General features: G+C 49.9%; 1 long non-coding RNA gene across 1 annotated transcript; it reads left to right on the forward strand.

Moving 5' to 3' along the window:
• Positions 1-569: 569 nt before the first annotated feature.
• On the forward strand, positions 570-2,354 carry LOC142722151 (uncharacterized). Its single transcript, XR_012874473.1, has 3 exons — positions 570-1,981; positions 2,066-2,171; positions 2,255-2,354. It is a non-coding gene; the product is annotated as an uncharacterized LOC142722151 (long non-coding RNA).
• Positions 2,355-13,110: the final 10,756 nt, after the last annotated feature.

The following is a 13,110-nucleotide window of genomic DNA, read 5'->3' on the forward strand; positions in this document are numbered from 1 at the left end:
ATGGTCCGAGTCTCCGATCCGAGGAAAGATAGAACATGTCCTATCTTTCCTCGGATCACTGGCGGGGCACGGCCGTGTGCATGCGGCGTAAAATTCCTGTACCATCTGAAAATCTCAATGGTCCTGTTCACACCTGTGTCGGAGGCTCCGCCACAGATTCCGTCATTTTTGCTGGACACGATAGCGCAACACGCAGCTCTACTTTATCCGTCAAAATGACGGAAACTACTAACGTCAGTAGATTTCTTTTGGTGCCATTGGTTTGCATCATGTGATGGATCTGGCTCTTCCGATATTCTCGTTGTTCTGGATTGAGCAGCATAACAGAACAGCCTGAGCCCCTTCTACATATCGGACTTTTTCACATGCTTGTGTCACTTCCGTTTTTTACCGGTTACTGGGAGCGCAAACAATGAATATAGACCATTTACGTAACCGGACGTGACTTCCGCTCCGCTCAGCACCCAGTATTGGCTGGAGTGAGTTACATACGCGTCTTATAATCCGATCAGTATGAATCCCACACATGACCCATTTATTACTGAGCGATATTCAGGCGTTACCGTTATTCTGCGTGTCGCTACGATTCTGGTCACACCACATATGTACAGGTTTTTTATATTTTACTACCTTTGCACAATAAAAACAAAAATAATTTGTTTTTGCATCGCAGTTTCCCCAGAGCCGTAACTATTGTATTTTTCCGTCGACGTCACTATATGTTTGCTTGTTTTCTGCGGGTCGAGTTGTATTTTAATGGCACCATTTTTGTGTGTATATATTATATGAATTAACTTTTATGATATATTTTTTTGGGGGGGGGCAGATTTTTTTTATGGTCTTCACCATGCACTTTAAATATTGTGTTAACTTTATTGCTCGGGCCATCACGATCGCGGCGATACCATATATGTGTATTTATTTCACTTGTTAAAAATAAAAAATAATTTATGGAAAAAACTGACAACCCATCGGCGGCCGGGGATCACATTCGTTGGCTGCCAATGGGTGAAAAACATTGAGCGATTTTTCTATGGGGTCACATATTACACCACTTTGCGGGAGAGTCCATGAACACGTATGTAAATGCCTGTGTTGTATGTTTTATGGGTGCGATTCTACATTTTAGAAAGTCTGTGGAATTGACCACATTGATTTGGGAATTCTTTGAGGTGATAGAAACCTCCCCAGAGGGTGTAGTGTGACCCTCCTGCCTGTATTCTTGTACCATATTACATTTTATATGGCCGCTCGGGTGTAACGGTTCACTGGGATACGCTTCTTGTGATGTCATCCAGAATGTGGGCAGATTCTATTTCTCTGCACTGTGAAGAACCTGAGCGTGATGTCATGAGGGGCGTGGCCTGTAATCTGGACGTGTTCCGTTTCCACATAATGGCCAACCGGTTATGACATCAGAAAGTTTATAAATTGGGGTCACACATTGACCACGGTGTCAGTTTCTCTTGCTGGCTCTCATCATGGAGGTGTCGCGTAAGAAGAGGATGTTGGTGAAGACGTTTTCCAAGATGAGTACTGTAGAGAAAATGGAGGTTGGCGGACGCCGGCTTCCGGATGATGTGGAGATGGTGGACGTGGATGACAAAGACGAAAAAATGGAGGTTGGCGGACGCCAGTTTCCGGATGATGTGGAGATGGAGGACGTGGAGGATGAGGGTGACAAAATGGAAATTGGCGGACGCCAATTTCCTGATGATGTGGAAATGGAAGACCTTTCGGGGGCTACGGTTATCATCAGGGCCTCAAACCCCCGGAAGAGAAAGCGGCCATTTTAGTACCATCTGCCACTCGGGGCCCATTTACCATCAGGGCCCCAAACCCCTGGGAGAGAAAGCGGCCATCTTAATTCCATCTGTCGCTTGGGGCCCATTTACCATCAGGGTCCCGAAACTCCCGGGAGAGAAAGCGGCCATCTTAATTCCATCCTTTACTTAGGGCCCATTCACCATCTTTAGGTGAGGTAAGTGCCGTCCACTGATGATCTTCTCCCCTCACATCTCTTCTACAGCCGCCTGGGCACTCAATTTCTGATTTTTTTTCGCAGTTGTCACCCCAACATCGTGGCCTTTACCACCTAAACCATCTGAAATTCCCATGAAGACTCCTCCAGTGCTGAGAAGCAGTGACGAGCAGAACAGAAGCGAGATCCGGTAAGTCTGACGTCCTCTGCTCCGTCTTCAGCTTTTCCTGGTGGTGAAGGTTTTGTGAAAAAAATATTTTTTTCTTTTTTAAGATTGGACAAAAAAATGGGGAAACGTCCCAGTCTGTTCTCATCCAGGACTGAGCTGTGTAAAGGTGGACTGACGGCCATATCCACGTGAGAAGAAGGACCCTCCCCCCCCGCTCTTCATCTCACCAATCACCGCTTGTTAAAGGGCCGGCGCCACAAAACACAGCACAGCAACTCCACCACATTCTACAATAAACATATATTATTTTTTTTAAACTTTTTCACTCTTGTATTGGGCAATCATCCTGGGAATCTGTATTTTACGGGGCACTCGCGCATAGCGGTTTTGTCGGGTTTTCTTTCCACAATTTATTTAAACCATGCAGCCGTTAATGCGGAGTTCTGGTGTTCAGTTTTGTGAAACTGCTGCGTATTTTGCTACAATTTTGCATTCGTGGGCGAAAAATGTTAAAAAAAATCTTCATGCTCCGCACTTAAAGGGAATCTCCGACACCATCAATATCTGATCATCTCCGGGGACCTCCAGCATTAGTGGGGGGTAAATTGGTTGTCCGGGATTTTCAGCCTATGCAAAGCTGGGTTTACACGTTGCGGTAATGTGTTGCTCGGTCCAAACGTTTTACCCCGAAATGCAGCATAAGTGTCCCCCTAGCAATGATAGACCCCCATTAAAGCGGACCTCCTCTCCTGCCACATCTGTTTTAGTAAAAACAAAATAAGGGCCAGTTCACACTGAGTTTTTTTACGTGTTGTTTTTTCTTTTACACGGAAACAGTGCCGGAAAACGCGCCAAAAAACGGCCGAAAATGCCTTCTATTGATTTCAATGGGAGGCGGAGGAGTTTTTTTTGCGAGCGGAAAACCAGTCTCGCGGTAAACAGAAGCGACATGCCCTATCTTCGGGCGTTTACGTCTCCGACTTCCCATTGACATCAATGGGAAGCAGAGAAAGCGTATTTCGCAGAGTTTTTTGCCCACTGCCCGCTACGTACGCGGGCGAAAAACGTGGCAAACGGCGTGCAGGCAGATTAAAACCTGCCTCAAAATTCCATACGGAATGTTGAGGCAGAATTTTCTGACTTTAAAAAAACTCAGTGTGGACATAGCCTGATAATAAACCGTACCAGAATCAAAAAATGTCACTTCACCCTCCAAAAATGGAATGAAAAGAGATCAAGAAGTGGCATGTACCTAACAATGGTGCTGATCGAAACTGCAGTTCGTTACGCAGAAAACAAGTCCTCGCACGGCTTTCTTGATGGAAAACTAAAAAAGTTATGGCTCTTAAGCCTTATTCACACCAGCGTATTTCACGTCCGTGTTACACGCGTTAAGAAAACGTCCGTCGCGCGGACCTATGCAATTCAATGGGGACATTCAGTGTTTTTCACGCAGCGTGTGTCCTAAGCGTGAAGCTCACGACCTGTCCTATACTTGTGCGTTTTTAGCGCATCACGCACCCTTTGAAGTCAATAGGTGCGTGAAAATCACGGACAGCACACGGACGCACATCCGTGTGCTGAGCGTGATTCACGCAACCGTTCCTAAAGGAATGAGGGGAAAAAAACAAACACCTTCTCCAGTTGTTTTTGCTGATGTAAAAAAACGCGTGATACGGATGACATACGCGCGTAAAAACCGCAGACGCGCACCGTACACAGATACCACACGGAAATGCAACGCAGGAAAACGCTACTTTTTTTATACACGCAAAACGGACAGGTTCGTGTGAATAAGGCAACACCGAAAGTAATTGCTTTTTTATAAAAATAATTTTATTGTGCAAGCGCCATAAGACATAAAAAAAAAAACTATAAACATCTGGTATCGCCGTAATCGTATCGCCCCGCAGAATAAAGTGAATGTGTCATTTATAGCGCACGGGGAACGCTGTAAAGGAATAAACAGTAGAATTGCGGTTTTGTAGTAACCACGCCTCTTAAAAATAAAATCTGATAAAAAGTTGCATGCACCCCATGAAAAGTATAATTCCTCAAGGCCTCTAGTTTCCAAAATGGGGTCACTTTTAAGGGGTTTCCCCTGTGCTGGTACCTCAGAAGCTCCGCAAATGCGACATGGCGCCCAGAAACCAATCCAGCAAAATCGACATGCCAAATAGCGCTCCTGCCTATCTGAGCCCCGCCATTCGGCCAACCAGCAGTTTATGACCACATATGGGGTATTGCCGTAATCGGGAGAAATTATGTGTGATTTTAAATTTCACAGCCTAATTCCACAAAATGCAGCAAAAAAAAATAATAAAATGTATGGTCTAAATGCCCACTATACCCCTCGATAAGTTCCTCGAGGGGTGTAGTTTGCCAAATGGGGTCACGTTTGGGGGTTTCCACTGTTTTGGCACCACAAGACCTCTTCAAACCGGACATGGTGCCTAATAAAAAGAAGGCCTCAAAATCCACTAGGTGCTCCTTTGCTTCGGAGGCCGGTGCTTCAGTCCATTACCGCACTAGGGCCACATGTGGGATATTTCTCTAAACTGCAGAATCTGGGCAATAAGTATTGAGTTGCGTTTCTCCGGTAAAACCTTTTGTGTTATGAAAAAAAAAAAAAAAATGAAATAAAAAAGGATTTTCTGACAAAAAAAAATGAAATTTTTAATTTCACCTCTACTTTGCTTTAAATTCCTGTGAAACACCTAAAGGGTTCATAAACTTTCTACATGCTGTTGTGAATACTTTGAGGGGCCTAGTTTATAAAATGGGGTGTTTTATGGGAGTTTCTAATATATGGGCCCCTCAAAGCCACTTCAGAACTGAACCCTTAAATTTTTTTTATTCTAAGGGTATGTTCACACGCTCATGTGAATCCGGCCTGAGACGGAGGGTATGTGCACACGCTCATGTGAGTCCGGCCTAAGACGGAGGGTATGTGCACACGCTCATGTGAATCCGGCCTGAGACGGAGGGTATGTGCACACGCTCATGTGAATCCGGCCTGAGACGGAGGGTATGTGCACACGCTCATGTGAATCCGGCCTGAGACGGAGGGTATGTGCACACGCTCATGTGAATCCGGCCTGAGACGGAGGGTATGTGCACACGCTCATGTGAATCCGGCCTGAGACGGAGGGTATGTGCACACGCTCATGTGAATCCGGCCTGAGACGGAGGGTATGTGCACACGCTCATGTGAATCCGGCCTGAGACGGAGGGTATGTGCACACGCTCATGTGAATCCGGCCTGAGACGGAGGGTATGTTCACACGCTCATGTGAATCCGGCCTGAGACGGAGGGTATGTGCACACGCTCATGTGAATCCGGCCTGAGACGGAGGGTATGTGCACACGCTCATGTGAATCCGGCCTGAGACGGAGGGTATGTGCACACGCTCATGTGAATCCGGCCTGAGACGGAGGGTATGTGCACACGCTCATGTAAATCCGGCCTGAGACGGAGGGTATGTGCACACGCTCATGTGAATCCGGCCTGAGACGGAGGGTATGTGCACACGCTCATGTGAATCCGGCCTGAGACGGAGGGTATGTGCACATGCTCATGTGAGTCCGGCCTAAGACGGAGGGTATGTGCACACGCTCATGTGAATCCGGCCTGAGACGGAGGGTATGCGCACACGCTCATGTGAATCCGGCCTGAGACGGAGGGTATGCGCACACGCTCATGTAAATCCAGCCTGAGACGGAGGGTATGTGCACACGCTCATGTAAATCCAGCCTGAGACGGAGGGTATGTGCACACGCTCATGTAAATCCAGCCTGAGACGGAGGGTATGTGCACACGCTCATGTGAGTCCGGCCTGAGACGGAGGGTATGTGCACACGCTCATGTGAATCCGGCCTGAGACGGAGGGTATGTGCACACGCTCATGTGAATCCGGCCTGAGACGGAGGGTATGTGCACACGCTCATGTGAATCCGGCCTGAGACGGAGGGTATGTGCACACGCTCATGTGAATCCGGCCTGAGACGGAGGGTATGTGCACACGCTCATGTGAATCCGGCCTGAGACGGAGGGTATGTGCACACGCTCATGTGAATCCGGCCTGAGACGGAGGGTATGTGCACACGCTCATGTGAATCCGGCCTGAGACGGAGGGTATGTGCACACGCTCATGTGAATCCGGCCTGAGACGGAGGGTATGTTCACACGCTCATGTGAATCCGGCCTGAGACGGAGGGTATGTGCACACGCTCATGTGAATCCGGCCTGAGACGGAGGGTATGTGCACACGCTCATGTGAATCCGGCCTGAGACGGAGGGTATGTGCACACGCTCATGTGAATCCGGCCTGAGACGGAGGGTATGTGCACACGCTCATGTGAATCCGGCCTGAGACGGAGGGTATGTGCACACGCTCATGTGAATCCGGCCTGAGACGGAGGGTATGTGCACACGCTCATGTGAATCCGGCCTGAGACGGAGGGTATGTGCACACGCTCATGTGAATCCGGCCTGAGACGGAGGGTATGTGCACACGCTCATGTAAATCCGGCCTGAGACGGAGGGTATGTGCACACGCTCATGTGAATCCGGCCTGAGACGGAGGGTATGTGCACACGCTCATGTGAATCAGGCCTGAGACGGAGGGTATGTGCACACGCTCATGTGAATCCGGCCTGAGACGGAGGGTATGTGCACACGCTCATGTGAATCCGGCCTGAGACGGAGGGTATGTTCACACGCTCATGTAAATCCAGCCTGAGACGGAGGGTATGTGCACACGCTCATGTGAATCCGGCCTGAGACGGAGGGTATGTGTAGCGGCAGGGGGTAGGGAGACGGACAAGTGAGCCCTAATCTACCCGCCACTCTGTCCCTGCCTACTTGCAACGACCCGCCCTAGGCGACGGGGTACAACTGGGCGGCGGTCCCTGCGCTCAGTAAGTGCACGACAAACACGACAAACATACAAGGAACACAAGCAAGGAAAAGGGGCCGTTGCCCACGGCAACACCGTGAGCAACCAGAGTGGTGAACGAGCCGAGTCAAGCCAGGAGTGTGCGAGGTACAAAACGAAAAGCAGAAGAGTAGTCGGTAAGCCAGGGTCGGTATGGAGCAGGATCAAAAATAGCAGGAGCTGTAGCTGGGCCAGGAACCACAAGGAAGGAAACCAAAGCAATAACAAGCACCGAGGGACAGGAAGTGCAGGCTTAAATAGACCGAGGGCGGGAGCTAGCTGAGTCTGGCCAGGTTACGATAGGCTCTCCCACTCCTAAGCCTGCCAGCCTGAATGGTGGAAGCAGGAGTCAGTCTCAGGGATGTATTCTCAGGTGCTGACTGATTAGTTCTGGGAGTTAACCCCGCAGTGCCTGGCAGATCCTTTACAGTACCCCCCCTTTTATGAGGGGCCACCGGACCCTTTCTAAGTGGACCTGGCTTACTGGGGAAACGCAGGTGGAACCTCCTGACCAATACCCCAGCGTGAACATCCCGGGCGGGTACCCAAGTCCTCTCCTCGGGCCCGTATCCTCTCCAATGGACCAGGTACTGGAGGGAGCCTTGGACCATCTTGCTGTCCACAATCCTGGCCAACTCGAATTCCACCCCCTCCGGGGTGAGGATGGGAACAGGAGGTCTCCTCGAGGGAGCCAAGGACGGGGAGCAGCGTTTGAGGAGGGAGGCATGAAACACGTCGTGTATCCGAAAAGACGGGGGTAACTCCAGCCGGAAGGAGACAGGATTGAGGACCTCAATGACCTTATACGGCCCAATAAACCGGGGAGCAAACTTCTTGGACGGAACCTTGAGACGCAAGTTCCTAGACGACAACCACACCAGATCCCCGACCATAAACAGGGGGTTAGCAGAACGTTTTTTATCAGCCTGAGTTTTTTGTACGCTCTGGGACACCTCTAGGTTTTTCTGAACCTGGGCCCAGACTGTGCACAGTTCCCGATGAACGACCTCTACCTCAGGATTGTTGGAACTACCAGGTGAAACGGAGGAGAACCGTGGATTAAACCCAAAATTACAAAAAAAAGGAGAGACCCCAGACGAGTTACTGACCCGGTTATTAAGGGAAAATTCGGCGAGGGGAATGAAAGAGACCCAATCAAATTGACAGTCAGAGACAAAACACCTTAAGTATTGTTCTAGGGACTGATTAGTCCTCTCCGTTTGGCCATTGGTTTCAGGATGGAAGGCAGAGGAGAAGGACAGATCAATCCCCAACTTCATACAGAAGGCTCTCCAAAACAATGAAACAAATTGTACCCCTCTGTCCGAAACAATATTAACAGGGACCCCATGGAGACGCAGGATGTGTTTGACAAACAAGGTAGCCAACGTTTTGGCGTTGGGTAGTTTTTTGAGGGGCACAAAGTGGCACATCTTACTGAAGCGGTCCACCACCACCCACACCACCGACTTGCCTTGGGATGGAGGCAAATCGGTGATAAAATCCATGGAGATATGTGTCCAAGGTCTCTGGGGAATGGGCAACGAACGCAGTAAGCCCGCTGGTCGGGACCTGGGAGTCTTGGACCTAGCACAAACCTCACAAGCGGCGACGTAGGCCTTAACGTCTTTAGGCAACCCAGGCCACCAATAATTTCTGGTAATGAGGTGTTTGGTACCCAGGATGCCTGGATGGCCAGATAGTGCGGAGTCATGATTTTCCCTAAGTACCCTTAGCCGGAATTGCAGGGGAACAAACAGCTTGTTCTCAGGAAGGTTCCCGGGAGCTGCACCTTGATCAGCAGCAATTTCAGAGACTAAATCAGAATCGATCGAGGAAATGATTATACCTGGAGGCAAAATACAAGCAGGATCTTCCTCCGAAGGAGGGCTGGCCATGAAGCTACGCGACAGTGCATCAGCCTTAATATTTTTAGACCCAGCCCTATAGGTAACCAAAAAATTGAATCTGGTAAAAAATAACGCCCATCGAGCTTGTCTCGGGTTTAGCCTCCGGGCAGATTCTAGGAACACCAGATTCTTGTGGTCGGTAAGGACCGTTACCTGGTGCCTAGCCCCCTCCAGGAAGTGGCGCCACTCTTCAAATGCCCATTTAATGGCTAAGAGTTCGCGGTTGCCAATATCATAGTTACTTTCAGTTGGCGAAAACTTCCTGGAGAAGTAGGCACAGGGGCGGAGATGGGTGAGGGACCTGGTACCCTGGGACAAGACAGCCCCCACTCCCACCTCAGATGCGTCAACTTCCACGATAAATGGCTCCATTTGGTTGGGCTGAACCAGCACCGGGGCCGAGACAAAGCACTTCTTAAGGACCTCAAAAGCCTGGACAGCCTCAGGAGGCCAGTGGAGGAGATCAGCACCTTTGCGAGTGAGGTCCGTAAGGGGCTTAGCGATGACCGAGAAGTTAGCAATAAATCTCCTGTAATAATTAGCAAATCCCAAAAAACACTGTAACGCCTTCAGGGAGGCAGGTTGGACCCATTCCGCCACAGCCTGAACCTTGGCGGGGTCCATGCGGAATTCATGAGGAGTGAGGATTTGACCCAAAAATGGAATCTCCTGTACCCCAAACACACATTTTTCGGTTTTGGCAAACAGTTTATTTTCCCGAAGGACCTGGAGCACCTTCCTGACATGCTCCACGTGGGAGGACCAGTCCTTAGAAAACACCAGTATGTCATCAAGGTACACTACCAGAAAAATCCCCAGGTAATTTCTCAAAATCTCATTTATGAAATTCTGGAAGACCGCAGGGGCATTACACAACCCAAAGGGCATGACGAGGTATTCGAAATGGCCGTCGGGCGTGTTAAACGCAGTCTTCCACTCATCCCCCTCTTTGATGCGAATAAGGTTATACGCCCCCCGTAGATCCAATTTAGAAAACCATTGGGCCCCCTGAACCTGATTAAAGAGATCAGGAATCAAAGGAAGGGGATACTGGTTCCTTACCGTGACCTTATTCAGGCTACGGTAGTCAATGCATGGCCTAAGACCACCATCCTTCTTCCCCACGAAGAAGAAGCCAGCACCTACCGGAGAAGAAGAGGGACGAATGTAACCCTTGGCCAGGGATTCCTGGATATACACTCTCATAGCTTCACGTTCGGGACAAGAAAGATTAAATATCCTACCCTTAGGAAGCTTAGCTCCTGGTACCAATTCGATAGCGCAATCGTATTCTCTATGAGGAGGTAACACTTCGGAGGCCTCCCTAGAGAAAACATCAGCGAAGTCCTGAACAAACTCGGGTAGCGTATTCGCCTCCTTAGGGGGAGAAATAGAATTAACAGAAAAACATGACGTACAACATTCATTACCCCATTTGGTTAGCTCCCCAGTATTCCAGTCAAACGTAGGATTATGCAACTGCAACCAGGGAAGACCTAGCACCAAATCGTACGATAATCCCTGCATCAACAGTACAGAGCATTGCTCCAAATGCATGGAGCCAACAAGGAGTTCAAAAACAGGGGTATGCTGTGTAAAATAACCATTAGCAAGAGGAGTGGCGTCGATACCCACTACCGGGACAGGTTTAGGCAAATCAATAAGAGGCATAGCAAGGGACATAGCAAATTCCACAGACATGATATTAGTAGAGGACCCTGAATCCACGAAAGCACTGCCGGTAGCAGACCTACCACCAAAAGAGACCTGAAAGGGAAGCAAGATCTTAGTACGTTTCATATTTACGGGAAATACCTGTGCGCCCAAGTGACCTCCCCGATGATCACTTAGACGCGGAAGTTCTCTGGCTGCAACCTTACGCTTAGGACAGTTGTTCACTTGATGCTTGTCGTCCCCACAGTAGAAGCAGAGACCATTCTTCCTGCGGAATTCTCTACGTTGTTGGGGGGACACGGAGGCCCCGAGTTGCATAGGTATCTCTGAATCTTTCGGGGAGGAACGAAGCAACGGAGCTTCGGGAGGCATCATGGGGGAGTCGGAGGAGAAAACACATAAACGTTCTTGTTGTCGTTCCCTGAGACGTCGGTCAAGTCGTATCGCTAAAGCCATAACCTGGTCTAGGGAGTCACAAGAGGGATAGCTAACTAGCAGGTCTTTCAGGGCATTCGACAGACCCAACCTAAACTGGCACCTTAAGGCAGGGTCATTCCACCGAGAAGCTACGCACCACTTCCGAAAGTCAGAGCAATACTCCTCAACAGGTCTCTTACCCTGACTTAAGGTCACCAGCTGACTCTCGGCAAAGGCAGTCCTGTCAGTCTCGTCATAAATAAGTCCGAGAGCAGAAAAGAAACAATCAACGGAGGAAAGTTCAGGGGCATCAGGAGCCAAGGAGAAGGCCCACTCTTGGGGCCCTTCCTGGAGCCGGGACATAATTATACCCACCCGCTGGCTCTCAGAACCTGAGGAATGAGGCTTTAAACGAAAGTAAAGCCTACAACTTTCCCGAAAGGAGAGAAAAGTCCTCCGGTCCCCTGAGAACCGGTCGGGCAACTTGAGGTGGGGTTCAAGAGGTGCGGTGCGGGGAACTACCAGGGTAGCATCAGACTGGTTGACCCTCTGAGCCAGGGCCTGGACCTGTAGGGAGAGACCCTGCATTTGCTGAGCCAGGGTCTCACGGGGATCCATAGTGGTGTCAGGGACCAGGGGTAGACTAGGTATGGGCTTGTTATTATGTAGCGGCAGGGGGTAGGGAGACGGACAAGTGAGCCCTAATCTACCCGCCACTCTGTCCCTGCCTACTTGCAACGACCCGCCCTAGGCGACGGGGTACAACTGGGCGGCGGTCCCTGCGCTCAGTAAGTGCACGACAAACACGACAAACATACAAGGAACACAAGCAAGGAAAAGGGGCCGTTGCCCACGGCAACACCGTGAGCAACCAGAGTGGTGAACGAGCCGAGTCAAGCCAGGAGTGTGCGAGGTACAAAACGAAAAGCAGAAGAGTAGTCGGTAAGCCAGGGTCGATATGGAGCAGGATCAAAAATAGCAGGAGCTGTAGCTGGGCCAGGAACCACAAGGAAGGAAACCAAAGCAATAACAAGCACCGAGGGACAGGAAGTGCAGGCTTAAATAGACCGAGGGCGGGAGCTAGCTGAGTCTGGCCAGGTTACGATAGGCTCTCCCACTCCTAAGCCTGCCAGCCTGAATGGTGGAAGCAGGAGTCAGTCTCAGGGATGTATTCTCAGGTGCTGACTGATTAGTTCTGGGAGTTAACCCCGCAGTGCCTGGCAGATCCTTTACAGTATGTGCACACGCTCATGTGAATCCGGCCTGAGACGGAGGGTATGTGCACACGCTCATGTGAATCCGGCCTGAGACGGAGGGTATGTGCACACGCTCATGTGAATCCGGCCTGAGACGGAGGGTATGTGCACACGCTCATGTGAATCCGGCCTGAGACGGAGGGTATGTGCACACGCTCATGTGAATCCGGCCTGAGACGGAGGGTATGTGCACACGCTCATGTGAATCCGGCCTGAGACGGAGGGTATGTGCACACGCTCATGTGAATCCGGCCTGAGACGGAGGGTATGTGCACACGCTCATGTGAATCCGGCCTGAGAAAGGAGGGTATGTGCACACGCTCATGTGAATCCGGCCTGAGACGGAGGGTATGTGCACACGCTCATATGAATCCAGCCTGAGACGGAGGGTATGTGCACACGCTCATGTGAATCCGGCCTGAGATGGAGGGTATGTGCACACGCTTAACAAAAAAAACGTCTGAAAATACGGAGCTGTTTTAATCTGGAGCTTCTTTTGCGTCGTTTTTCATAGTGTTCAATGGAAAAATCAGCTCCAAAAAACGCCTCAAGAAGTGACATGCACTTCTTTTTATGGAGCGTCTTTTTACGCTCCGTTTTTTAAAACCGCGGCGTAAAAAAGACGCCCCGTATGAACTAAATGCTGTTTTTCCCATTGATTTCAATGGGCAGATGTTTGTAGGCGTTCAGCTTCCATTTTTTCAGGCGTTTTTCAAGGCGTAAACGCCCCAAAATATGCCTGAAAACACTGCGTGTGAACATACCC

This window comes from Rhinoderma darwinii, unplaced genomic scaffold, assembly GCF_050947455.1.
Source record: "Rhinoderma darwinii isolate aRhiDar2 unplaced genomic scaffold, aRhiDar2.hap1 Scaffold_531, whole genome shotgun sequence".
In the NCBI taxonomy this organism is placed as follows: Eukaryota; Metazoa; Chordata; class Amphibia; order Anura; family Rhinodermatidae; genus Rhinoderma; species Rhinoderma darwinii.